Source organism: Adiantum capillus-veneris, chromosome 30 (assembly GCF_014529385.1).
Source record: "Adiantum capillus-veneris isolate H3 chromosome 30, ASM1452938v2, whole genome shotgun sequence".
NCBI lineage: Eukaryota > Viridiplantae > Streptophyta > Polypodiopsida > Polypodiales > Pteridaceae > Adiantum > Adiantum capillus-veneris.
Window position 1 is genome coordinate 37,561,252 of NC_140960.1, and position 25,299 is coordinate 37,586,550.

Below are 25,299 nucleotides of genomic sequence, written 5' to 3' on the forward strand. Positions count from 1 at the left end.
GTTGAAAGCGTCTCTGATTCCATGTTGAGTACCATGATTCCATGGTATGTGAACCCATGATGATGATTGTTATTCCAAAGTTTTTCTTTGATTTGTTGAAAGCGTCTAATGCCATGGTACATGAAGCCATGATGATGATTGCTTTATTAAAGATTTTCTTTGATTTGTCGAAAGCATCTCTAATTTCATGGTGAGTACCATGATGCCATGGCAAGTGAAGCCATGATGATGAATGCTGCTAATTGAGATCTTAGGATCCCCATTATGTTTTATTATGTGCCGGCTTTGTGCATATGTGCACATGTGAATTGCATTGGTATTATGTATATTGTTATATGTTTGGCATTATGTATCTCGTTATATGTTGTTCTAAAGGGCACCGTCACAAACCCTCTCTAAAGGATGTATGTATTTCTAATGATATTAGTTCACCATTTTATGTTTCTTGAGCTCATTATGTTTCCATGTCAAGAGTTCTCAAAAGCCAAGGTGATAAATGTTTATTGGCCAAAGAATTTGAAAGCATACATCGGCAAAGGCATAGAAAGATTTTGGGACAGCATGATGGGAATGTGGGCAATGCATGTGAAATTAGCTTTTTTATCTCAAAATTTAGATTAAAAAGGGAATAGATAAGTGAAACGAAAATAGGTAGCTTGTAGAAGAAGTTTTGATAAGAAGAAAAGGGAGTAGGTAACTTGCAGAATAAGTTTTGATAAAAGGATGAATGATAAAGAAAAAGAAAAGTACTTATCAAAAATTGTTGGAATTAGGGTTCCAAGAAAACACACACAGCTTGGAGAAGATGAAGGAAGCTCAAGGGACACAACAGAGAGTGTATTACTTAGTGTGCAATGGAAAGATAAGATAGCCCTAGAGTGATGGGCGTATATACAATGCACGGGGGGGAAAACCTCCTAGTGAGGGAAAAAATACCCCGACGGTCCTAAATGTGTTCACACACATCACTACCACATGTATATGGTAACAAATCCCCCCTGGGACTAATGTAGTGAACGAGAGCTGTCACATAGAGGATAGGGAAGTGCCATGCCCTGTGAGGGCATGATCAATCCACAAAGGGGAGTAAGCCCAAAGATTTGCGGAAAGCTTGAACTTCTCACGAGACAATACCTTTGTGAAAAGATCTACAAAGTTGTCCTGCATTGGCACATAAGCCAAGTTGATCTCTCCTACTGAGAGCCTCTCCCTAACATAGTCGTAATGCACCTCAATGTGCTTTGTGCGAGCATGAAAAATTGGGTTCCTTGCAACTACCAATGCGCTCTGACTGTCACTGTATATAGTGTTGGCAGTGTCCTATCCAACACCCAAATCAGCCATAAGGCATCTGAGCCATACACACTCAATTATAGTTGTGAAGATTGCCTTGTACTCAGCCTCACAATTGAAGGCGGCCATAGTAGGTTGCTTCTTGTTCAACCATGATATGCATGAGTTGCCAAGCATGAAACAAAAACCACTTGTGGACACTCGTGTGTCAAAACAACCAGCCAAATCTGAGTCCGAAAAAGCATGCAAATCTGGTGGTCCCCCTTGGGATAAAACAAACCAAGATGTAAAGTGCCACTCAAGTAGCAAAAAATCCTCTTGACAGCCTACCAATTCTTAGACCCTGGGCTATGCATGAATCTGCTCACCTGTGAGACTACAAACTGAATATTCGGCCTTGTGCTACATACATAAATAAGGTAGCCAACAACAGTTTGGTAAAGAGTGACATCGACAGGATCACCAGCATCATGAAGACTCAATTTCAAACCTATTTCCATGGTAGTGGCAATAGGTTTGCAATCCTCAAGTCCAAACTTACATAGCAATGTCTCTATGTAACTTTTCTGACACAAGGCAATACCACATCACATTGCTTAAATTGTATACCCAAGTAATGATGTAATAGCCCCATATCTTTCATCTTGAAATTAGCATTCAAATCAACCTAATATTCAACATCATGTCTCTCATTTGTTCCAATCATCAGCAAATCATCCACATAGAGAATGACAAAGAGAAGTACATCATCCTCACACTTTACAGACGATGTGCTTTCTATTGGAATGTTATGAAAGCCTCGTTTGACCAAATGAGTATTAGCCTTCTCATACCAAACATGAGGAGATTGCTTCAACCCATACAAATCTTTGTTACATTTTCACACTTTATCTTCCTGCCCTTTACTAACAAAATCATGCGGCTGCGTTACATAAACTTCCTCAAATATGTCACCATTCAAGAAGCAGTAACAATGTCTGATTGATGTACATTCCAACCCAAATGAGCTGCCAATGCACATAGAAAACGCACATTAGTGAAATGATAAGTGGGAGAAAAAGTCTATTCATAATCTATGCCTTTTTGTTCTGCATATTCCTTTACAACAAGTCGAGGCTTATAGCCATCAATCTCACCATTTGGCTTGCGTTTCAACTTGTAAACCCACTTCGTACCAATGGCCTTTTTGCCAGGAGGCAAATCACATAAAGTCCATGTGTAATTTTTTACAAATGCATCATATTTAGATTGGATGGTAGCCATCCAATTTATTGAATTTTGTGCTTCATCAAAAGATAGAGGTTCCTTAACATCACATAAGCTGGACACAGCCAAAGCATAACAATCTGATGCATAAGATATGGTGAGAACCTGAACGAGTATGACTAGATAAAGATTCATCCAGTTTATTATCCTACAAAGTATGCACCAACCATTTTGGCATACCTCTAGCCTGCTCATTCTCAGCCTTTCCTCATTAAGTACATCATGTACATTTGCATTAGTAATAGGTTGATCTGTAACATTTTCAGAAACCCCCATAGGCTATACATATGCCTCATTGGAATTTACATTCAATCTTCCACCATTCAAAAGAGGCAACGCTGTGTCATAAATGTCATGTGATCTTACATTACTGTCTCTAGTACATGACAACAAGGGCTAAATAGAATTTTCCACAAACACAACATCCCGTGAGACCAAGATACACTTTTTTTGCAGATGATACAACCTGTAACCTTTGCTTTTAACACTATAACCAACAAATTGACATCCTTATCATCCAATTTTTTGCGTTGTATTTGTGGCACCAAAGCATATGCCAAACATCCAAAAACATGCATGTGCTCAATAGAAGGATTTATATCATGCCATGCTTCATATGGAGTCGTAGACTACAAAGCTTTCGTAGGACACCTGTTTAGTACATAAGTGGCACACATGATGGCCTCAAGCCAAAACAAATGCGGGAAAGCTTGACGTTTGACCATACATCGTGCCATTTTCGTAAGTGACCTATTTTTCCTCTCAGCAACACCATTTTGTTGAGGCGTATAAGGCACTGTGCATTGATGTTTTATCCCACGACTAGCCAGACATGCATTAAATTCATGAGACATATACTCCTCCCCTCGATTAGGATGGAGGGTGTCCATAGTACATTTCGAGACATTTTCAGTCATAGCCAAAAAAAAATTGAAGCACATAAATACTTCGGACTTTGCTTTAAGCGGATACACCCATGCATGCCTAGAGTAATCATCGATGAGATTCACGAAGTAAAGGTAATTACACAAGGACGAAGTTTGCATGGGCCCACAAACATCACTATGCACGAGTTGCAACCTGCATGTGGCCCTAACTGAACCATCCTTTGGAAACTTCGAACATTGCATCTTACAAAAAATACAGCCTTCACAAACATGTTTGACAGGTGCTTCAAGTGGTGGCAAAGAAGCAACCATATCATTGCAAACATAGTAAACTGGCAAAATTTAGATGCACAAAACGTGCATGCCAAAGTTTTGCATCTGAAATAGCCTTAGAATCCACAACTGCTTTTGCAAAATTCTATGCACACTTGTCATACAATGTGAGCTTATACAGCCCACAACATAAAATGCCAGATGCAACAATTTCATCATTGAAATTGAGACCATGTACTATACATCTTTCATCCACAAATTTGACCACAAGACCAAGTCTAGCAAGTGCAAATATAGACAAAAGATTCTTCTTGATCCAGGTACATAAAGTGCATCAATAAGTGTGAAAGAATTGCCATTCGCAAAAGTCAACACAATATTTCCAACTCCCTTAACAGGATAAGAGGCATTGTTGGCACAAGTGATTTAATTCCCATGAGGGACATCCTTGAGAGAGGTAAACAAGTCACGATGAGAGGTAACGTGCTTTGTAGCACCACTGTCAAAGTACCACAATTGAGCATCTGCATCAACTGACAAACATGCATCATGGACAAAAGGATCATAAGTGGACACTTTGCACTAAAAGCCCATTCTGCATCAACATCAATAACACAGTCTCCTTTCACAAAAGACTCAACAATAGCTGCATTTGTAGTGGAACCAGCCTCTTTCTTCTTAGCCTCTTTGGCCTTCAACTTAGGACACTACTTGATCAAGTGATCATTATCTTTACAATAGTGGCAACGCATCTTCTTTTTGTCCTTATCACCAGAATTCCCAGACGAATTGCTACCAGTAGAAGCATTAGTAATAGATGATTTTCCACTCGCAAAAGAACCATGAGAAGTGGCCACATTATTGTTGCCACCTTTTCTTCGAGCAGCAGTAAAGGCCTGTTCAATTGCACGCTATCTAGTCCTGGTTTTTTTTCGAAAGTGACTCTTGCAAAAGCAATGTGCATAATGCATCAAATTTGACAACTTCTGGATTTCCTTGGGTCACGAGTCTCCAAGTACTAGCAAAAGTCTAGTAAGAATCTGGCAAAGCATCAAGAACAATTTGCACAAGGAAACTATATGAAATGACTTTGCCTGCAGAAATAATTTTCTCATTGATATCCTTGACACCATCAAGGACAGTGTCCATGTCATCTTCCTCATGTATAATCTTCGACTCCAACTTTTTACGCAGCAATGCAATTTTTGCCTCATTGCGACTTGCATACAGACCACCCAAAATATCCCAAGCCTGTTTTGCAGTTTCGCTGAAAGAATGTGAGCTATATAGCACAAACCGTAGAAGACTGTAAGGACCTGTTATGCAGAAAATGACACTGGCAGAAATTTTGCACAAAATGATAATAACATGCGTAGTACTGCCTGTACTGGAAACGGAGGCTGAAATGAGCGTGAATCACAATTTAGTACAAGCACATATATATGCACACAAAATTCAAGGAAATATAGAGAAAAATGTTTTTTTACATTAATTAATAAATTTAAAAAGTTAATTAAGATGCAAAAGATTTCATTGATTTTTTGTTAACTAATTATAGTTTGTATGAATATCAATGTAAAATTGAGTTTTTAACTTATATTTTTTTAATTTATGGTTCTTTAATTGTCAAAATGTAAGGTTTAGATTTTTATTTTATTGTCAACTTGTGTTAAGTTTAAAACTTGAATTGAAATAAAGCGTTTGTATTTTTGAATTTAAATTTAAGCATTTGATTCACGTTTTTAATTTCATTTCTATAAAAAATTTGAATTTATATTTAAAATTTAAAATCAAGTTTAAATTTTTAGTTTAGGTTTGTATTTAATATTGATTTTAATTCTTAATTCTAGATTTTATGTTGTGTTAAATAATGTTTAAGTTTAATTTAGGATTAATATTTCTGTTAGGTTTAGATTTCGATTTGATTTAGTCCGTTTCAATCCGCTTAGGGTTAGCCGCTTAGAGTTTAGGATTTATGGTTTGGTCGCTTAGCGCTAGCTGCTCTGAAAGTTTTCTTAGAGAAATCCACTCTAAATAATCTTCTCTAAACCGACTTAGGGCCAAGTTGGTTTGCTCTTTTGAGTCCGCTTAAGCGTAGCCGCTTAGTGTCACCGTCTTATGGTTTGGCTATTAAGATTCGGCAGTGTAAAGCCGCTTAGGGTTGGATGTGTAAAGCTGCTTAGTGTTGGCAGTCCTAAATCGGCTTAGGGCCACATTGGTTTGGTCGTTTGAATCCACTTACTGCTAGCCGTCTAGGGTTACTAGTTCTGGTTTGGCTACTAGTTATTAAGAGTTGGTCATTTTAATCCACTTAGGGTTGGCCGCTCTAAATGGCCTTAGGCCCGCATTGGTTTGGCTGTTTTAATTTGCTTAGGGTTAGCGGATTTTGGTTTAGATGCTACGAGTTGGCCTTGTGAAATTGCTTAGGGTTGGTGGTCCTAAATTGGCTTAGGGCCGCGTTGGTTTGGTCGTTTCAATCCGTTTAGGGCTAACCACTTAGGGTTGGCGGCTTTTTGTTTGGCCGCTTAAGGATTGGTCACTCTAAATCGGCTTAGAATTGTGTTCGTTTGGCCTTTGAGTCCACTTAGGCAAACCGCTTAGGGTTAGCGGCTTTTGGTTTGGTCACTTAAGGTTGTTTATGTAAAGTCGCTAAAATTTGGTGCTCTAAACCGGATTAGGGCCATGTTGGTTTGAATATTTTACCCTGTTTAGTGCTAGCCGCTTAGGGTTAGCGGCCTTTTAGTTTTGCTGCTAGTTAGGAAATGGTTGTTTAAAGCTGCTTAGAATTGGTCACCCTAAACTAGCTTAGGGCCGCATTGGTTTGGCTGTTTCAGTTCACTTAGGGCTAGCCCCTTAGGGTTAGCAACTTTTGGCTTGTCTACTAGTTAAAAGTTGGTCTATAAAGCTGCTTAGGGTTGGCCACTCTAAACCAACTTAGGATCGCATTGGTTTGGCCATTTTAGTCCATTTAGAGCTAGCCGTGTAGGGTTAGCGGCTTTTGGTTTGGGCACCATGAGATGGCCATTTAAAGCTGCTAAGGATTGGCTGCTCTAAACCGTCTTAGGGCCACTTTGGTTTAGCCATTTTAGTCTGGTTAAAGCTAACCATTTAGGGTTAGTGGATTTTGGTTTGGCCGCTAGGAGTTGGCCCTATAAAGCCATTTAGTGTTGGCCACTCTAAACTGACTTAGGGCCACATTGATTTGGCCATTTCAGTTAACTTAGGGCTAGATGTTGTCATAAAATCTAATTTCTAACCAACCCAAATGATTTTCTCGTATTAAACTGATCATTTAATGTGGGAGAATAAACGAGAACAAGGGTTAAGATATAGACATGTGCTTATAGATCTATCTCAACAAGGGGCCAATGGTAAAGAGGCCCAAATGAGAGATTGTCTATCAAAGAGCAAGGCTGACCAATGGAGCATAAGACCTTAGGGTTAGCTTCATTGAAGACCTCCAATAGTTAAGTGTAAAAGTCCTTTGACCTTAGGTAATCTAGGGCTGAGCTTGAGGTAGGAACCCGGCCCAAGCTTAAGGTGCTTGTCGTGCTTGATGACTAAGGTGCTTGAGGTGCTTGATGATTGAGGTGCTTTGAGGTGCTTGAGGTGCTTGTCATGCTAGGGCTGTATTTGAGGTGAGAACCCAGCCCAATTTTGAAGTGCTTAACACTAGGTTGGTAACCTAACAGGACATAAAAGTGTCCTTTCACGGTTTTGAAAAAAACCTCCAAAACCATAGTAGATCCACTCATTTTGTAAAATCCTTTCATGAGGTTATAGTTCAAGGACTACTACACATGTAAAAAATAATAAACTTGTAAAATTTCTAATCTTTTGGTCACACTAAGCCTCCAAAGTTGATGGACCACTACATTTTCATCAAAACAGTCATTTCTTACATTTTGTTGCATAAAAATAAGATTAGGGATTTTTGTAGGACTTTAGATAAATTCCCTAGTTAACTTCAATGGGTTGGTGATCAGAACATATGATTGCTTCTCACTCACTATTTTTTGTTTTGCCAAAAGAAATAGGTACAAAAAAGTTGAAGTTTTACCATTCTGCAAACCTATCATCAAAGTTTCTATAGCCACGCTCAATACAAATAATATATGCATGTTTTCTTAGTTCCCTATTGTCCTTTAGGTTCATAAGGAGCCATGGAGCATGTCAAAAGAATATTACATCTCTTACCAAGGGGAATCTTGGGGACAAAGATGAAGTGCTAAATACAGCAAACATGAAAAAACTGGGTTCAACATTATGAGTTGTAGAATCCCATAGAAACTATTCAATATCTAGCCAAATTTGATCCTTATGACTAGATATGGTTACTACTTACAAAATGCATGTAGTTGTCACAAGAAACTAACAATATTGAAAAAGCTATACTTGATATACTAGAATGTTTCGTTTTCTTTTGTAATTGAAAAAATCAACCATCGTTGCCTACTATGCAAAATAGGGTATTAGGTGCTCCAAAACTCAAGGAATATTAGCTTTATATTACAATATGCGACATAGAAAATCAAAACTGCATTTGGATATCATGAAAGCCACCAAAAAAATCATAGAAGAGCTAAAATTGGCTAAAAAACAGGATTTGACAATTTTTGTAATTTGGTCATAACTTACAACTTTAACATTTATTTTTCCCTAGAAGCATCAGGACATGTTGAGGACTACTAAAGATAGTTCTCTAGCATTATAGACCTCACAAACATGAATTCTAGAGTGGTATAGTTGCAAAAAGTTGAAAGAAGCCAAAAACAGGACCCGTTTTTTCACACAGTTTAGGTTGTGAAATGTTGTGCAAGGACAAGGTTAAAGATGGAATTGATATTCCAAAAAAATGTCGAGTTTTTTTCAGCTCATGAGACAACTTTCTAGATAGATAGCACCACAAAATACATTTTGAAACTCTTGACATAATTCAAGGAATATGGTCACTTAACAGGACATAAAAGTGTCCCATTACCAACCTAGTGTTAAGGACCAAGCTTGTGGTGAGAACTGGGCCTAAGCTTGAGGGGCTTGAGGTGTCAAAAGGTCGAGATTCAATCCCTACAAGGAGGGGGCGAGCCCTACAAGAGGGGGGATGAGAGAGAACACCCACACACTCACACAAGGTATGCTTGGTACAAAGAAAGCAAAAGGGACACTTGTCAAGTTCCTCCTCATGTTGCCCTCATGGTGTGCCTGAAGCCTATTGGTTGGACACCAAGGGGTCCAATGATAATTTAGGAGATTTAATTAATCGTCTTTGCATTTATCAAGTCCTCTCTCTCAAAGGGGAAAGGGGGACACTTGTCTCAAGGCTACCCTTGTTGCTTGTAACACCTCCTGCTTGTGATTGGCTAGGCCTGGAGGGGTCCAATGAGCTTCAAGCATGAGCTACAAGGGGGGGTCGACCAAAGCAAGCTAGGGGATTGCTTGAGGGATATACTCTCCCACACTCTCTCTCTCTCTCTCTCTCTCATTGTGCATTGTGCAAAGTGCAAGAGCTCCCTCTCCTTCTCCAAGCAAGTAGAGGTTGAGAGCCTACACCAACACTCTTGGCTATGGAGTGCAAATCCAACCAAGAGCCATGCTTCAATGCTTAAACTTGCCATCTTCTCCATCTTCATTACTATGCTATTATGTATGCTAGCAAGAAGAGTGATGATAAGTGAGGGACGAATTCTTTCTCCTATAAAATGTTTCTTCTTCCTCTTCCCTACCCTCATTCCCTGCTAGCTCTCTCCACCTTCGAAGGTGTTTGAGGTCTTGGGACTTAGGCTTGGGATAGTTAAAGCTTTCTTCAAAGTTTATGCTATGCTTGTGATGCATGAATCTTTCCATCTTCATTGCATTACCTAGGTCACAAGGAACAAAAAGATTGTAATGTAACAAGTCTCTCAAAATGGGAGAAATCATAATACAAATGAATATTGGAGGGGGGACCAGCTCCACATAAATTCGGTCCTCAACTGTTGTCATGTTCTCTAAATTCTCTCTCTTGCAAAAGTATTGTTCATGCCAAGCTAACTAATTGCTATTATTATGTTGCTATCTTCAATTACGTACGTTCACCCGCTATGCTCACAAAGTAATTTCTCAAAAGTACTCTCATTAGTTTCCGCTACTCTCAAGTTAAATAGGCCAATTCCATTACATTGGTATCAGAGCATTTGGTTTCTCTTTTCTTGCTTAAGAAGAGAGGTCCTTAAGTAGCCTATAAATGGTTGATGTTGTTAATTATATTAGGGTAAGTGAAATTGGGATCTATTATCGATTTTAGTCAGCCCACTATGTGGGATATGGTGCACACCTTGGGAGCTTTGACATAATAATGGAGTCTTTTTAGACTTGCCTGCGGTTGTACCATTATTGAGCCATAAGAAGTCCAAAAGGAGCTAGCCCTCCGCAATTCTGCTATGTTAGACTTACTATACTACTCTCTATAATTAAGCACTTCGAGCCGTGGGTGTAGGTACTTAAGAGCCAATTTTCAAAGGCTAAGAGGAGTGGCAACTAAGGTTTTGAATTGCCAGAGCATACACTAAGTACATACATAAATTTTGTTAACATGGCTGGCAATAACTAAGAGAGTAGAAGGAGCATTGATAGCTTTGATTTTGCACATGAAGGTGCTAATGATGATGCTCCCATGTTTGTGAATTATCTCGTAACTAGGTTGCAGCAAGCTATGCGCAACCCTGCTTTGCAAGCCAAAGGTACTCAACAACTTCGCGCTTATGGAATTTCCCTTCCTCTCCAAGAGGAGAGAGCGCTTAGGAGGCCTCTTGAAGAGACCCCCAAAAGAAGACTCTCTCCCATACGAGAGGAGGAATCCAAAGAGCAAGAAAGCAATGAAACTTTAAGTTCCTTTGAAGATGTGGCTCCACGAAGACGGCAGTTTAGATGATCGCCCACTCCTCCCAAGAGAAAAAGATCAACACATAGTCCTTCTCCTTGTCATTCCGAAAGGGAAGAGAGGAAACAAAGGAAGAAAAGGGAAAGAAAGAGGTCACCCTCTTCTCCTTCTTCTTCACCTTCCTCCTCTTCCGATGAAAGTTATGGCTATTCTCCTAGAGAATACAAGAGGGGAGGACATCGCAAATCATACCCTACATGGCGAAGGTCACAAAAGCTAAAGAAGTTCAAGGAGGGAGGAAAGAGTATCTCTTTTCTCACCTATGATGGCACCTTTGGTGCTACCGACAAAGAGTTGGCCTTCATCCAGCAATTTGATGCGGCTTTTGGAGACGAGGGCTTCACAAAGTCCTCCAAGCTACGCCATGTAGCTATGCACTTCCAAAAATCAGCTCGTCAATGGTGGTCTAGCCTTTGTGGCAACGACAAAGCCCCAAAGACATGGAAAACTCTACGAGTTTCCATCATGAAGCAATTTATTGCAAGCGATGCAAAGGACAAAGTGCTTACCGAATGGTGCAGCTTGAAGCTTCTCTGTCATGAGTCTATCCACAAGTATGTAGACAAGTTTTGGGATTTGCATCTCAAGGCTACTCTTTCAAAAGATAGACTTTGTTGAGAGAAAAAGCAACAATTTTGTGCGAGATTACCTAAGAGATGGCCGAATACATCATTTCTCAACGGCCTAGTTCTATCAGCGAAGTAATCCATCACACCATGGTTGCTTCACACATCAATTTCGATCAAGGGGCTAGAAGAAATGTCAAGCCCATGGAAAACAAAGACAAAAATGATGCAAAGGGGAAAACCAATGCTCAAAATTCTTCCCAAGGCACTTCCAACAACAACAACAATTGGTCCAAGGAGAAGGGAGTTTACAAAGGCAAAAACAAACTCTCTCCTGAAGAGCTTGAAGCTTTCCTCAAGGACCATAAGTGTTTCAAGTGTGGGGAGCAATGACATGGCTATCATTCTTGCCCAAAAAAGAATGCTCGCAATGAGACTACTAGGGCTTCCACCATCGAAGCTCCGAAGAGGATGCTCATTGCAAAGTACTTACCTCTTGTAGAGTACCTACAATCATACTGTACATACTTCTACGGGTAAAGCACCTTTTGAAATCATTGAGGGAAGACCTGAAAGTCCCTTGCTACTCGAAGTACATGGGAAGATCTTTGCTGCTGCTGATGAGTATAGCCGTGACCTACAAGAATCTTTTCAAAAGATTAAGGAGGCTATATCCATCACTCAACGAAGGCAAAAAGCTGTTACTGACGAGCACAAAAGGGTCTTAACATTTAAAGAAAATGATTGGGTCTTACTTAAGTTTCCTAAGGCTCAATTAAGGAAAACAACGGGAAAAAATCCTATGGGCCATCAAAAGTATTATGCTAAGTTAGCAAAAAGATACTATGGTCCTTTCGAAATCTTGAAGCCCATCAATGAGGCCGCTTACCAACTCAAGTTGCCCAACCATTGGCTCATACACAATGCCTTTCATGTGAGCCTACTTAAGCCCTATAAAGGAGATCCACCAAGTGAACCAATTATTGAAGACCCTCCCGAAGTTGAAGACCAAGAAGAGGTGCTACAAACCGAAGCTATCCTTCAGCATGAAGACAAGGTACTACGACATGGTAATATTATTCGACAGTATCTTATTAAGTTCAAAAATTATCCTTTTGAAGATGCTAGATGGATGCAAGGAATACAGCTTAAGGATAGTATGAACCTTGTCAATGCTTACAATGCTACATTAGAGTAAGAAAATGTACAAATTTCTTTTAAATGACCAATGTTTTTGTCTTATAAAACTAGTTCTCTTTTTATTGTGCACAAATTTAAATAGTATGCATGCTTAGAATCATGTTTGTGATGACGACATCTCTCAAACACCAAGTAGAATTTGTCACTCTACTTTGGGAGAATAAAATGGACTAAAGAGCAGACATGCTTGCGGCAGCTATGTCTCCTCAGCACCAAATGGATTAGTCATCCATCTTGGAAAGATGTCTTAGAGTAAAAAGGGATCCTCTACCCGCTAAGTAAGATTGACTAATGACTAAGGCTTTATCTCTTCTACCTCATAGTCGAGGACGACTATGATTTCAAGAGAGAGGTAATGTCATAAAATCTAATATCTAACCAACCCAAGTGATTTTCTCTTATTAAACTGATCATTTAATGTGGGAGAATAAATGGGAACAAGGGTTAAGATATAGACATGTGCTTATAGATCTATCTCAACACGGGGCCAATGGTAAAGGGGCCCAAATGAGAGATTGTCTATCAAAGAGAAAGGCTAACCAATGGAGCATAAGACCTTAGTGTTCGCTTCATTGAAGACCTCCAATAGTTAAGTGTAAAAGTCCTTTGACCTTAGGTAAGCTAGGGCTGAGCTTGAGGTGGGAACCTGGCCCAAGCTTAAGGTGCTTGAGGTTCTTGTCGTGCCTAATGACTAAGGTGCTTGATGATCGAGGTGCTTGAGATGCTTGAGGTGCTTGATGATTGAGATGCTTGATGTGCTTGTCATGCTTGAGATGCTAGGGCTGTATTTGAGGTGAGAACCCAGCCCAAGCTTGAAATGCTTAAGGGCCAAGCTTGTGGTGGGAACTGGGCCTAAGCTTGAGGGGCTTGAGGTGTCAAAAAGTCAAGATTCAATCCCTGCAACGAGGGGGCGAGCCCTACCAGAGGGGGGATGAGAGAGAACACCCACACACTCACACAAGGTATGCTTGGTACAAAGAAAGCAAAAGGGACACTTGTCAAGTTCCTCCTCATGTTGCCCTCATGGTGTGCCTGAAGCCTATTGGTTGGCCACCCAAGGGGTCCAATGATAATTTAGGAGATTTAATCAATTGTATTTGCATTTATCAAGTCCTCTCTCTCAAAGGGGAAAGGGGGACGCTTGTCCCAAGGCTACCCTTGCTGCTTGTAATACCTCTTGCTTGTGATTGGCTAGGCCTGGAGGGGTCCAATGAGCTTCAAGCATGATCTACGAGGGGGGGGGGTCGACCAAAGAAAGCTAGGGGGTTTCTTGAGGGATATACTCTCCCACACACACTCACACACACTCTCATTGTGCATTGTGCAAAGTGCAAGAGCTCCCTCTCCTTCTCCAAGCAAGTAGAGGTTGAGAGCCTACACCAACACTCTTGGCTATGGAGTGCAAATCCAACCAAGAGCCATGCTTAGTTGCTTAAGCTTGCCATCTTCTCCATATTCATTACTATGCTATTATGTATGCTAGCAAGAAGAGTGATGATAAGTGAGGGACTAATTCTTTCTCCTATGAAGTGTTTCTTCTTCCTCTTCTCTACCCTCATTCCCTGCTAGCTCTCTCCACCTTCAAAGGTGTTTGAGGTCTTGGGACCGAGGCTTAGGATAGTTAAAGCTTTCTTCAAAGTTTATGTTATGCTTGTGATGTATAAAGCTTTCCATCTTCATTGCATTACCTAGGTCACAAGGAACACAAAGATTGTATTGTAACAAGTCTCTCTTAATGGGAAAAATGATAATACAAATGCCTATTGGAGGGGGGACCGGATCCACATAAATTCGGTCCTCAACAATTGTCATGTTCTCTAAATTCTCTCTCTTGCAAAAGTATTGTTCATGCCAAGTTAACTAATTGCTATGATTATGTTGCCATCTTCAATTATGTTCACCCGTTATGCTCACAAAGTAATTTCTCAAAAGTACTCTCATTAATTTCCGCTACTCTCAAGTTAAATAGGCCAATTCCATTACAAGCTACTTAGGGCTAGCAACTTTTGGTTTGGCAGCTGGGAGTTGGCCATGTAAAGCCACTTAGAATTGGCCGCTGTAAATCGGCTTCGGGTCGCATTGGTTTAGCGTTTTAGTTTGCGTGGGGCTAGCCGCTTAGGGTTAGCATCTTTTGGTTTGGCCATGTAAAGCCATTTAGGATTGGATGCTCTAAATTGGCTTAAGGCCACATTGGTTTGCCTGTTTCAATCCTCTTAGGGCTAGCTCCTTAGGATTAACGGCTTTTGGTTTGGCTGCTTAAGGTTGGATGTGTAAAACTGTTTAGTGTTGATGCTCTAAATCGGCTTAGGGCCACATTGGTTTGGCCATTTTAGTTTGCTTAGAGCTAGCTGCATAAGATTAGCACCTTGTTAGTTTGGCTGCTAGTTAGGAGTTGGCCATTTATAATTGCATAGGGTTGGTCACTCCTAGCCGGCTTAGAGCTACCTTGGTTTGGTTGTTTCAGTCCACTTAGGGCTAGCCGCTTAGGGCTAGTGGATTTTTGTTTGGTTACTAGTTAGAAGTTAATCATTTAAAGCTTCATAGGGTTAGTCACTCTAAACTAGCTTGGGATCGTGTTAGTTTGGCCGTTTGAATCCGCGTAGAGCTAGCCCATTAGGATCTGTGGCTTTTGGTTTGGTCGTTATTAGGAGTTGGCTGTTTAAATCCTCTTAGGGTTGGATGCTCTAAACTAGCTTAGGGATGCATTGGTTTTTGGCCGTTTCAATCCGCTTAGACCTAGCCAGTTAGGGTTAGCAACTTTTGGTTTGGCCACTAGGATTTGACCGTTTAAAGCTACTTAGGGTTGGCCATTCTAAACCGGCTTGTGGCCGACTTAGTTTAACCGTTTCAATCCACTTAGGGCTAGCCACTTAGGATTAGTGGTTTTTGGTTTGGATGCTAGCAGTTGGCCATGTAAAGCCGCATATGGGTGGTTGTTTGAAACCTCTTAGAGTTGGCCGCTCTAAACCTGCTTAGGGTTGCCTGGATTTGGCCATTTTAGTCCACTTAAAGCTAGTCCATTAAATCCGGTTAGGATTAACGACTTTTGGTTTGGTAAATAGGAGTTGGCCGTGTTAAAGCTGCTTTGAACCAGCTTACGACTACGTCGATTTTGCCGTTAAGTCCGTTTAGGGCTAGCCCGTTAGGGTTATTGGTTTTTGGTTTTGTCCCTAGGTGTTGGCCGTTTCAAGCTGCTTTGGGTTGGCCACTCTAAATTGGCTTAGGGCCATGTTGGTTTGTCCATTTTAGTCCACTTAGAGTTAGCCTCTTAAGGTGGTTAGCGGCTTTTGGTTTGGCTGCTAGGAGTTGTCCTATAAAGCCACTTAGGGTTTGCTACTCTAAACCAGCTTAGGGCCACCTTGGTTTGATTATTTCAGTCCACTTAGAGCTAGCCGGTTAGTGTCATGCCTCGGGTAAGACCGGGAAGGCCAAGGGCCAGGACGGACATGTGGTCAAGGGGTGCTATATTTTAGCAGGCTATTACTCTATATGTAGCAAGGTTAGGTGGAGAGTTGCATGGTCCATTCCCCTCTAGAATTGATTGGTATCAGGGCTCAGGAACTCAAGGCAGCCATGGTTGGGAAGGGTCATGGTGCTTTGCATGGCGATGCATGGCTTCTCTGTGTGTGTGTGTGTGTGTGTGTGTGTGTGTGTGTGTGTGTGACAAAAAACTTGCAACATGTGTAGGGCCGCTAGAGGCAAAGGAAGGCATGCATGTGACCTTCACCACTTTGTGACCCGATATTTACATTCCTCTTTAATGTGTGCTAGGAGCATCACATTTTCCATCACTATTTGCAAGTATGATAATGGATATACAGGTTCAGATCCATTTTTGCTAAATGCATGCACACTAGGTGCTATGGGCCCTAGCGTTTAGCAAAGGCTAATTTGGAGCGGCATGCATATTCATCACATTAGTGCTATGAAGCATTTTGCACTCTATGTGCATTATTTTTCCTAGATTATGTTTGGATCTACCGATCACCAATAGAGGTCATGGCTTGGTTTGGGTGCTTGTGGATCTTTCAAATTAACCAAGATAGTTTTTCAGGACATTGTTGATTCATCAGCAATGTTGTGATCCCTATTTACCAATCATTGGGGAAGACTGTCTGTAAACCATGGGGAAAAACATCTCGGTACTGCAATTATCCAAGGGGAGGCACATTACAAGGTGGAATCTTGTGCTAAAGGATATGCAACCTGCGTACATTAGCACCAAGTAATCCAATTAGTAAGCATTTATTGCTCTGGTTGGAGTTTGCTTACCATAAGTTAAAGTATGTTTGTTGACTAGTTTTCGTCTCTGCATGCATAATTCATGTTTTTAATCTTACACACTAGTTATGGTGGGGTTGTTTACTAATGAAAATTGAGAACAAGTCAAGGAGTTAGATTCTGCTGAGATAAGTTACGTCAGCCAGTTACTTTCATGGTGGAAAGTGAAAAGAGGTACTCTTTCGAGTACATCTTTGTTGTTGTGACAACTCATTTAGCATGCTTATGTGCGTTCTAAATGGAGTCTACACACTATGTTGGACATGAGCCGGTACCATAAGATGGCTGTAAATGGACAACAATGTGAAAAATCAAGATGATACTCTTGGTTTCATTGGACCTTCTACTGAATTGTGTTCCAGTCAATCAACCAAATGGATCCATGAAGGATGCCACTGTAGAAAACATTAGTGTATCACAACTCTTGTTTTTGAGGACAAAAACGCTTCTTCAAGGGGGGAGTAATGTCAGGAGAAGGATCCTAAGGAGCAAGGCTTGATCTAGTGGGTGAGGGACCCGAGCCAGGGGCTTGGACTGGTGGACCACTGAGGACTAGGGATCCATCTTACGGCTAGGGCTAGGAGCTAGCCTATATATAGGGTGGTAGGGTGATAGATCCAGCATCTCAGTCTCCTAGTTCTCATATTGAATAGACATGCTCATAACCACCCAACCTGCCTATATATAGGCCCTTGGCCCTCTCTCTCTTAGCTACATATAGCCCCTGTACCGCATGTGTATCCGGAGTTGACCCTTGGCCTTGGCCCATCCTACCTTAGGCCTGACATTACTCCCTCCTTGGAGAAGCGTGTTTGTACTAAAAAAGAAGAGTGGTGATACACTAATGTTTTCCACAATGGCATCTTTTATGGATCCAACTGTTTTCTTGACCGAAACATGGTTCAATAGCATGTTCAATGAAACCAACAGTAACATCTTGATTTTCCACATTGTTGTCCATCTGCAACCATCTTGTGTTATCGGCTCCTATCCAACATAGTGTGTAGCACATGAGCATGCTAAACGAGTTATCACAACAAAGATGTACTTGAAAGAGTACCTCTTTTCACTTCCCATGAAAGTAACTGGCTAACTTAACTTATCAGCAAAATATAAGTCCTTGACTTTTTCTCAATTTTCATTAGTAAACAACTCCACCATAACTAGTGTTCAAGGTTGAGAACCTAACTTATACATGAAGAGACTAAACCTAGTCGCAAACATGCTTTAACTTATGGTAAGCAAACTCCAACTAGAGCAATAAATGCTTACTAATTGGATAGGCTTGGTGCTAATGTACGCACTGTGCATATCCTTTAGCACAAGATTACACTTTGTAATCTACCTATCCCCTTGGATAACTGACAGTACTGAGGCATGTTTCCCCACATTTTATAGATAGTATTCCCAGATGACTAGTAAATGGGGATCACAATATCGTACAACATTGTTGAGGAATCAACAATGTCCTGAATAACCATCTTGGTCAATGTGGAAGATCTAGAAGCACCCAAACCAAGCCATGACCGCTCTTGGTGATAATTGGTAGATCCAAACATAATCTCATAGAGATACTGCATATAGAATGCAAAATGCTTCATAGCACTAATGTAATGAATATTCATGCCGCTCCAAATCAGCCTTTGCTAAACACTATGACCCATAACACCTAGTGTGTATGCATTTAGCAAAAAACAAATCCGAACCTATATATCCATGATCATCCTTGCTAATATTGATGGAGAATGTGATGCTCCTAGCACACATTAAGGAGGAATGTAAATAGTTCTAAAAATGCATATCCAGGGGGATAGGCAGATTACAAAGTGTAATCTTGTGCTAAAGGATATGCACAGTGCGTATGTTAGCACCAAGCAATCCAGTTAGTAAGTATTTATTTCTCTAGTTGGAGTTTGCTTACCATAAGTTAAAGCATGTTTGCGACTATGTTGAGTCTCTTCATGTATAAGTCAGGTTCCCAACCTTGAACACTAGTTATGCTGGGGTTGTTTACTAATGAAAATTGAGAACAAGTCAAGGACTTATATTTTGTTGATAAGTTAAGTCAGCCAGTTACTTTCATGGGAAGTGAAAAGAGGTACTCCTTCAAGTACATCTTTGTTGTGATTACTTGTTTATCATGCTCATGTGCGTTCTAAATGGAGTCTACACACTATATTGGATAGGAGGCGATAACACAAGATGGCAACCAACTGGATCCATGAAGGATGTCACTGTGGAAAACATTAGTGTATCACCACTCTTGTTTTCTAGGACAAAATCGCTTCTCCAAGGGGGGAGTAATGTTAGGCCTAAGGTAGGATGGGCCAAGGCCAAGGGTCAACTCCGGATACACATGCAGTACAGGGGCTATATGTAGCTAAGAGCCAGAGGGCCAGGGGCCTATATATAGGCAGGTTGGGTGGTTATGAGCATGTATATCTTCCCTATGGCCTTTCACTGGTATCAAGGCTAAGAGCCAACAAAAAGGGACCATCTATTTTCACCTATTTTGGAGTGGCTAACAGCCATCTGCTTGTAGTCCATCAGTGATTGATTTCAATCAAATAATTCTATCCAATTGACTACCCATCGATTATAATGGACAAGCAAGAGTCTTGCCATTAGTGTTTGTTTGGGCATTATTTTAGCACTACACACTTTAAGTACAAAAGTCAAGTTGAGTTTTTGAACGTCTTAAACTCGTAAGGGCTTATCTCTACCAAGGTGTATAGATGAAGCCAGCATTTCAGACAACACGACTGTTCACAAAAACCCAAGATTATGGATATTTGGGTGTGAAAAAGATCTAGTTGTGAATAGACTCCAACTTCAGTGGAGTTCCTATTCGCACTAAGAGTGCCTATATGAGTATAGTTTTGGGGTAAGACACAGCTTGTGATTACTAAATCACTTAGTAAGGGTTGATGGTCAATTCTTGAAACCTTCACACTTGCATTTTCAAGGCAGGAGTCCACAAACTGCCAAGTGCTAGTGGAAAAATTTGAACCTCAAAAGTAATGTAATGCCACGGGCAAACCCAAGGAGGTTCACGGACATAGGCCAAGGGCCGGCTAATAGTTGAGCAGTTTTCCTATAAAGTTTAACCAAGGGGTCTGGACTGCAAAGGCAACACTCAAGGTTACATGTGCAATATTACTTGTATTTCACTAATTTTCAATTAGTTAGGCCTTTCCAGGCGAGAAATTTAGGCTGGTGCCTTTCACTACGAACAAGTGAACACTATGTTCAGCCTCCAGGTACGCATCTAGTTTGTTTTTTATGTTTTTGTTTCCTTTTCCAAGTAGGATGCATAAACTTCTATGTTTTCATCCATTTTTGCTCTTCAACGAGATGACAAGGTCAAGTAAGAGCCAAGAAATTTGGGTTGTAGTGTCCATAATAAATTTCTACATTCTGCAATTATCGACTCCTTTGTAGGGTTTTTGGCACATGTTGTCACATGAGATACAGCATGGTCTAGGAACTCAAGGAGTTCGGTCTAGCCAGTGTGGAGCATGAATAATGAGGGTCTCTCTCACACACGTCACATGCGTGTTTATAGTTACCTCCACAACCAAGTACATCTTGTACTTGAAGGATGTTCTTTTCCAGATATCCTTACTTGAGACAGATTCCACAGGTGGAGAATATGAGTCTCTGGGACAGGCACTGGCGGCTACTCTTCCAATTATGTGTCGCGACAACGTCCCTTGGTGTTGGTCAAATCTGTTTATAAGACCGTTCTCAGCACGTTGTATCAGGAACAATTTCAGTAGCCAAACATTGTCGAATACTCAGAATGACTTGTTAAACATACAAGTGCTGCTAAACAACATTAACGGATGGTTGTTTATGCATATAGCAAGGCTATGAGTTGTTAATGAGAAGGTTTCATTGTTTGTACCTAGAAGTGATTAATGTTTCACCTTCTATTATGGTACAAACGCTTTAGCAAGGCTTACACATGATTGCAACAAAAATTATTTAGTTTCTTTTCGGAACTATTTACATTTCTCTTTAATGTGTGCTAGGAGCATCACATTCGCCATCAGTATTGGCAAGGATGATCATGGATATACATGTATGAATCTGTTTTTTGCTAAATGCATACACACTATGTATTATGGGCCCTAGTGTTTAGCATAGGCTGATTTGGAGCGGCATGCATATTCAACAGATTAGTGCTTTGAAGCATTTTGCATTCTACATGCAATATTTCTATGAGATTATGTTTGGATCTACCAATCACCAAGAGAGGTCATGGCTCGGTTTGGGTGCTTCTGGATCTTCCACATTAACCAAGATGGTTATTCAGGACATTGTTGACTCCTCAACAATGTTGTACGATATTGTGATCCCCATTTACCAGTTATCTCGGAAGACTGTCTGTAAACCGTGGGGGAACACACCTCAATATTGTCGGTTATCCAAGGGGATAGGCACATTATAAAGTGTAATCTTGTGCTAAAGGATATGCAGTCGCCGATCGATCATCGACGCTCCATCTCTTTGATCTCAACCTGAGGAGGCCGAGGCGGGCCGTACTCGTCGCATGAATCTTCGTTGTGATCTCTTCCCGCATCTTCGGATGCAGAGGAAGTTGATTGATCTTTTTCTGAAGCCATAAGTGCCGCGTAGAAAGGATCGATTACCCGTAGAAGAGAAATCGGCCGTGCTCTAATACCACTGTAACAGACTTGGACACTCCAAGTCGAGATTCTACTGCGACACCACAAGAATACACTTCAACACAGTTCATAGTTCACAATTGATTCGACACTGGCCCGACGGAGTTCCGTGCCTAGAGATATTGGCCCCAAAGATTGGCGCCCCTTCCAGTATTTCTTTTTGTATTAATATGTTGCAAAAAGTACAAGCGAGTGGGAGGCTCTTACTCTCAGACTCTGCATCCAGATGCTCTGAGAAGTGGGAAGCCTGCCCTCTTATTTAAAGGTTTACAAGGAATGCCAAAACGAGAGCCCAAAAGCTTCAAAATTAAAAGCTCTCTCTCTCTCTCTCTCACACACAAGCTCTCTCTTGAGACAAAAGCTCTCTCTCTCTCTCTCTCTCTCAAATTACGTAGCTAAAAGCTTTTCCAAGCTGTCGTAAAAATTGTCGCAAAAAGCGGACGTCCGTACAACATGCCACGTGTTAGTCAATCCCGCAGAATGCACAGCTTTTTACGGGCCTTTCTGTACACTACAGCCACGTCATCAATTCTCTCGGGGACTGTCCATGATTGAAGGAGTGTGTGTGTGTGTACTGGACAGCCAGCAGCCACGTCACCAGTTTGTGACATCAAGTCGCGTCTATGTCTATCTGCTGCCTTCTTGTGCCGTGCTTGAGACTTCTCTAGAGTTTGGAAAACCTTTGCAAAAGTGATATCCAAATCCCTCGTATACTAATAGGCTTCAAAAATCTTGTCCTTGTTGCTTAGAAAGGGAGGGATCTTCTTAGCACCTTTGATTACCTCAAATGGCGCCTTCCCCGTCGAAGAGTGAACCGTGTTATTGTAGGCAAATTCCACCAAAGGAAAATATTTTTTCCATTGAGTCTTCTGATCAAAGACGTAAGACTTCAATAAATCCAGTGAATACGTTAGCACCAAGCAATCCAATTAGTAAGCATTTATTGCTCTAGTTGGAGTTTGCTTACCATAACTGTTTGTGACTAGATTTAGTCTCTTCATGTATAAGTCAGGTTCTCAACCTTGAACACTAGTTATGGTGGGGTTGTTTACTAATGAAAATTGAGAACAAGTCAAGGTCTTATATTTTGCTAATAAGTTAGCCAGTTACTTTGATGGAAAGTGAAAAGAGGTACTCTTTCAAGTACATCTTTGTTGTGATAACTCGTTTAGCATGCTCATGTGCGTTCTAAATGGAGTATACACACTATGTTGGATAGGAGCCGGCTCGGGGGGTTCACTATGTGTAAAACCACCATATCACATGCGTTCAAGACATGTTTGTTAAACCCCTTATCTGTGAATTGTGCTAGGAATATAATGTACCCTTTTCTTTTAAAATCTTTAAGCTTTTTTAAAATTTGAAAAAATAATGCCCTTCTGTACATATATTTCTATAAGTTTCAAGAACTTTGAATACCCTTCTGTTGAACTCACGTGATAGGTTACATTTTTATTAGGTGACCTCCCCAGGGGAGCCGGTAACACAAGATGGTTGCAAATGGACAACAATGTGGAAAATCAAGATGTTACTTTTGGTTACATTGAACCTCCTATACTGAACCGTGTTCCGGTCCAGCAACCAACTGGATCCATGAAGGATGCCACCGTGGAAAACATTAGTGTAATACCACTCTTGTTTTCGAGGACGAAAAAGCTTCTCCAAGGGGGGAGTAATGTCAGGCCTAAGGTAGGATGGGCCAAGGCCAAGGGTCAACTCCGGGCTCTGATTCCAATATGAAGCCCCAGGGAACTACCTTGTAGGATTCACCACCCAACCTTCCATATATATAGCCCATGGCCTAAATCCCTAGTCCACGTTGGTAGTCTGGCCTCTTGGCCCGGGTCTGTGACCCCCCTTGGGTGTGCCCTTGGCATGACATTAATAACCCCTTCATGTGCCTTCATGTGATAGTCACATAATTACTAAGTGTTTGTCCCCCTCCCCATGCTCCTTCTCCCCTCCCTCAAGGAAAGATCCTCCTCGTAGCCTGCCAATAGACCTTATGCTATGCATAAAGCTACTCACTTGTAAGGCCTAAGTTGCTTATTCAAATTGGATTATGGCATTTAATCAAATAATACATAAAAATATGTAATTTGTTGTATAAGACGAGAATGATTGACTACTTTGACCAAATATTTGATTGTAATAATTTTTTTGAGATGCTCTTGTTTCATAAAAACACTGAAACTATGAACTCCATTCGCTTAAGAGAAAATAAGAGAGAAAAGATGAAAATAGAGCATATGAAAATAGAGCTAAATGTGTGTAATTCTCCACCCAACCTTTGCTTATAAAGGAAATACCTTGCCCTTCTAGAATTCCTATAATAATCCATGAGACATTGCCCTTAAGGTGCCACTAGAGCATCCTCCATTGCCCCTTGGCATCCCTATCCCACACGAATTTTCCTTCTTATAAGCACCCCCGAGTGTAGGCCAGATTCCTAGCTACTTGTCTCAATGGCACCACCTTGTGTTGCAGTCACGCTTGACACGTCTTAGCCATCTAACACAATTACACACTTGCACTTGGTCTATCTTTAGGACATGTACTTAATCTCAAGACCCTAGCCATTATGGGATCTTGCAGATTCACTGACTTTTTGTTGCTTGTCACTATGTAAATACGCCTCGATTTACTTGATGTCTAACATTCTCACCCCCTTAACTTAGATCATTGTCCTCGGTGATCACTTGGAAGGGTGTATTTAGAAAAGAAAACTTTTCAAGTATGCAAAACTCATGCTAATCTAGGAAAGAATTACTTATGGTTAACTTTCCATTTTCTAGCTTGGTGTCTTGTCCAAACTTGGACCTCATATATATACAAACTAAATATCTACACTGAGGACACTAGCAAACCTGCAATCAATCTACCAACCCCATCAAGGATTTTAAATTGTTCTATACAAAGATTTTTTTGAACGATTATAAGGGTCTTGATAGCTAGAGTACCTGCTAATCTATAACTCTTTATGGAGTGAAAAGTCTGTTACTATTTTCTCCAACCCTAGCTATTTTGGGATCTTGTAGACTCACTAACTTTTTGCTCCTTTTCACTCTCTCAATACACCTTGTTTTACTTGACCTCTAACAAATTCAATTCAATACATTTCTTTGGAATAATATATGATTGTAATTTATTCAAACATAGTGTATGCAATTGAATAGATTGATCTTTTTATAGAATGATTAATTGGCTTATTCCAAATGACATGTTGTGTGTGTGTGTGTGTGTGTGTGTGTGTGTGTGTGTGTGTGTGTGTGTGTGAGAGAGAGAGAGAGAGAGAGAGAGAGAGAGAGAGAGAGAGAGAGAGAGAGTTCTTCATAGCATTGGTAAAAAAAAATACAAAGTATACAAAAAGTAAAGATGATAAAACACTTTGACAATCCATGTATTAGGTCTCCCCGGTCTCCCTAATCTCAAACAAATAAATATTCTTTCAAAACAAATTAAAATAAAAAATTAAAAGGTCTCCCCAATCTCAAAAAATAAAAATTCATTCAAAACAAATTGAAGTAAAAAAATTAAAAGGTATTCTTAATGGCTTCAAAAAAATTAAAAGGTGCTCCTAATTCAAAGATTCCACTCAAAAACAAAAAAAACCATGTGTTAATCTAAAGTACGTAACGACAGGCAATGATGAAGCACATAGATTTGCAACAATATTACCTAGCAAAGATGATAACAACATTGCGCACGCGCGAGAGAGAGAGAGAGAGAGAGAGAACGCTAAAGAGAACTTAGAAGAAAACGCTAAAGAAAATATGAAAGAGCAAAGAAACACCTCTTTATATGGACACAAAAGGTCTTTTGACTTTCCATCTTCATTTGTCTTTTGACTTTCCACAAAAAGAAAGTGTTTTTGTGGCCATGACTAGCAAACTGCAGCACTACAGACCGAGGCTATATGTGGT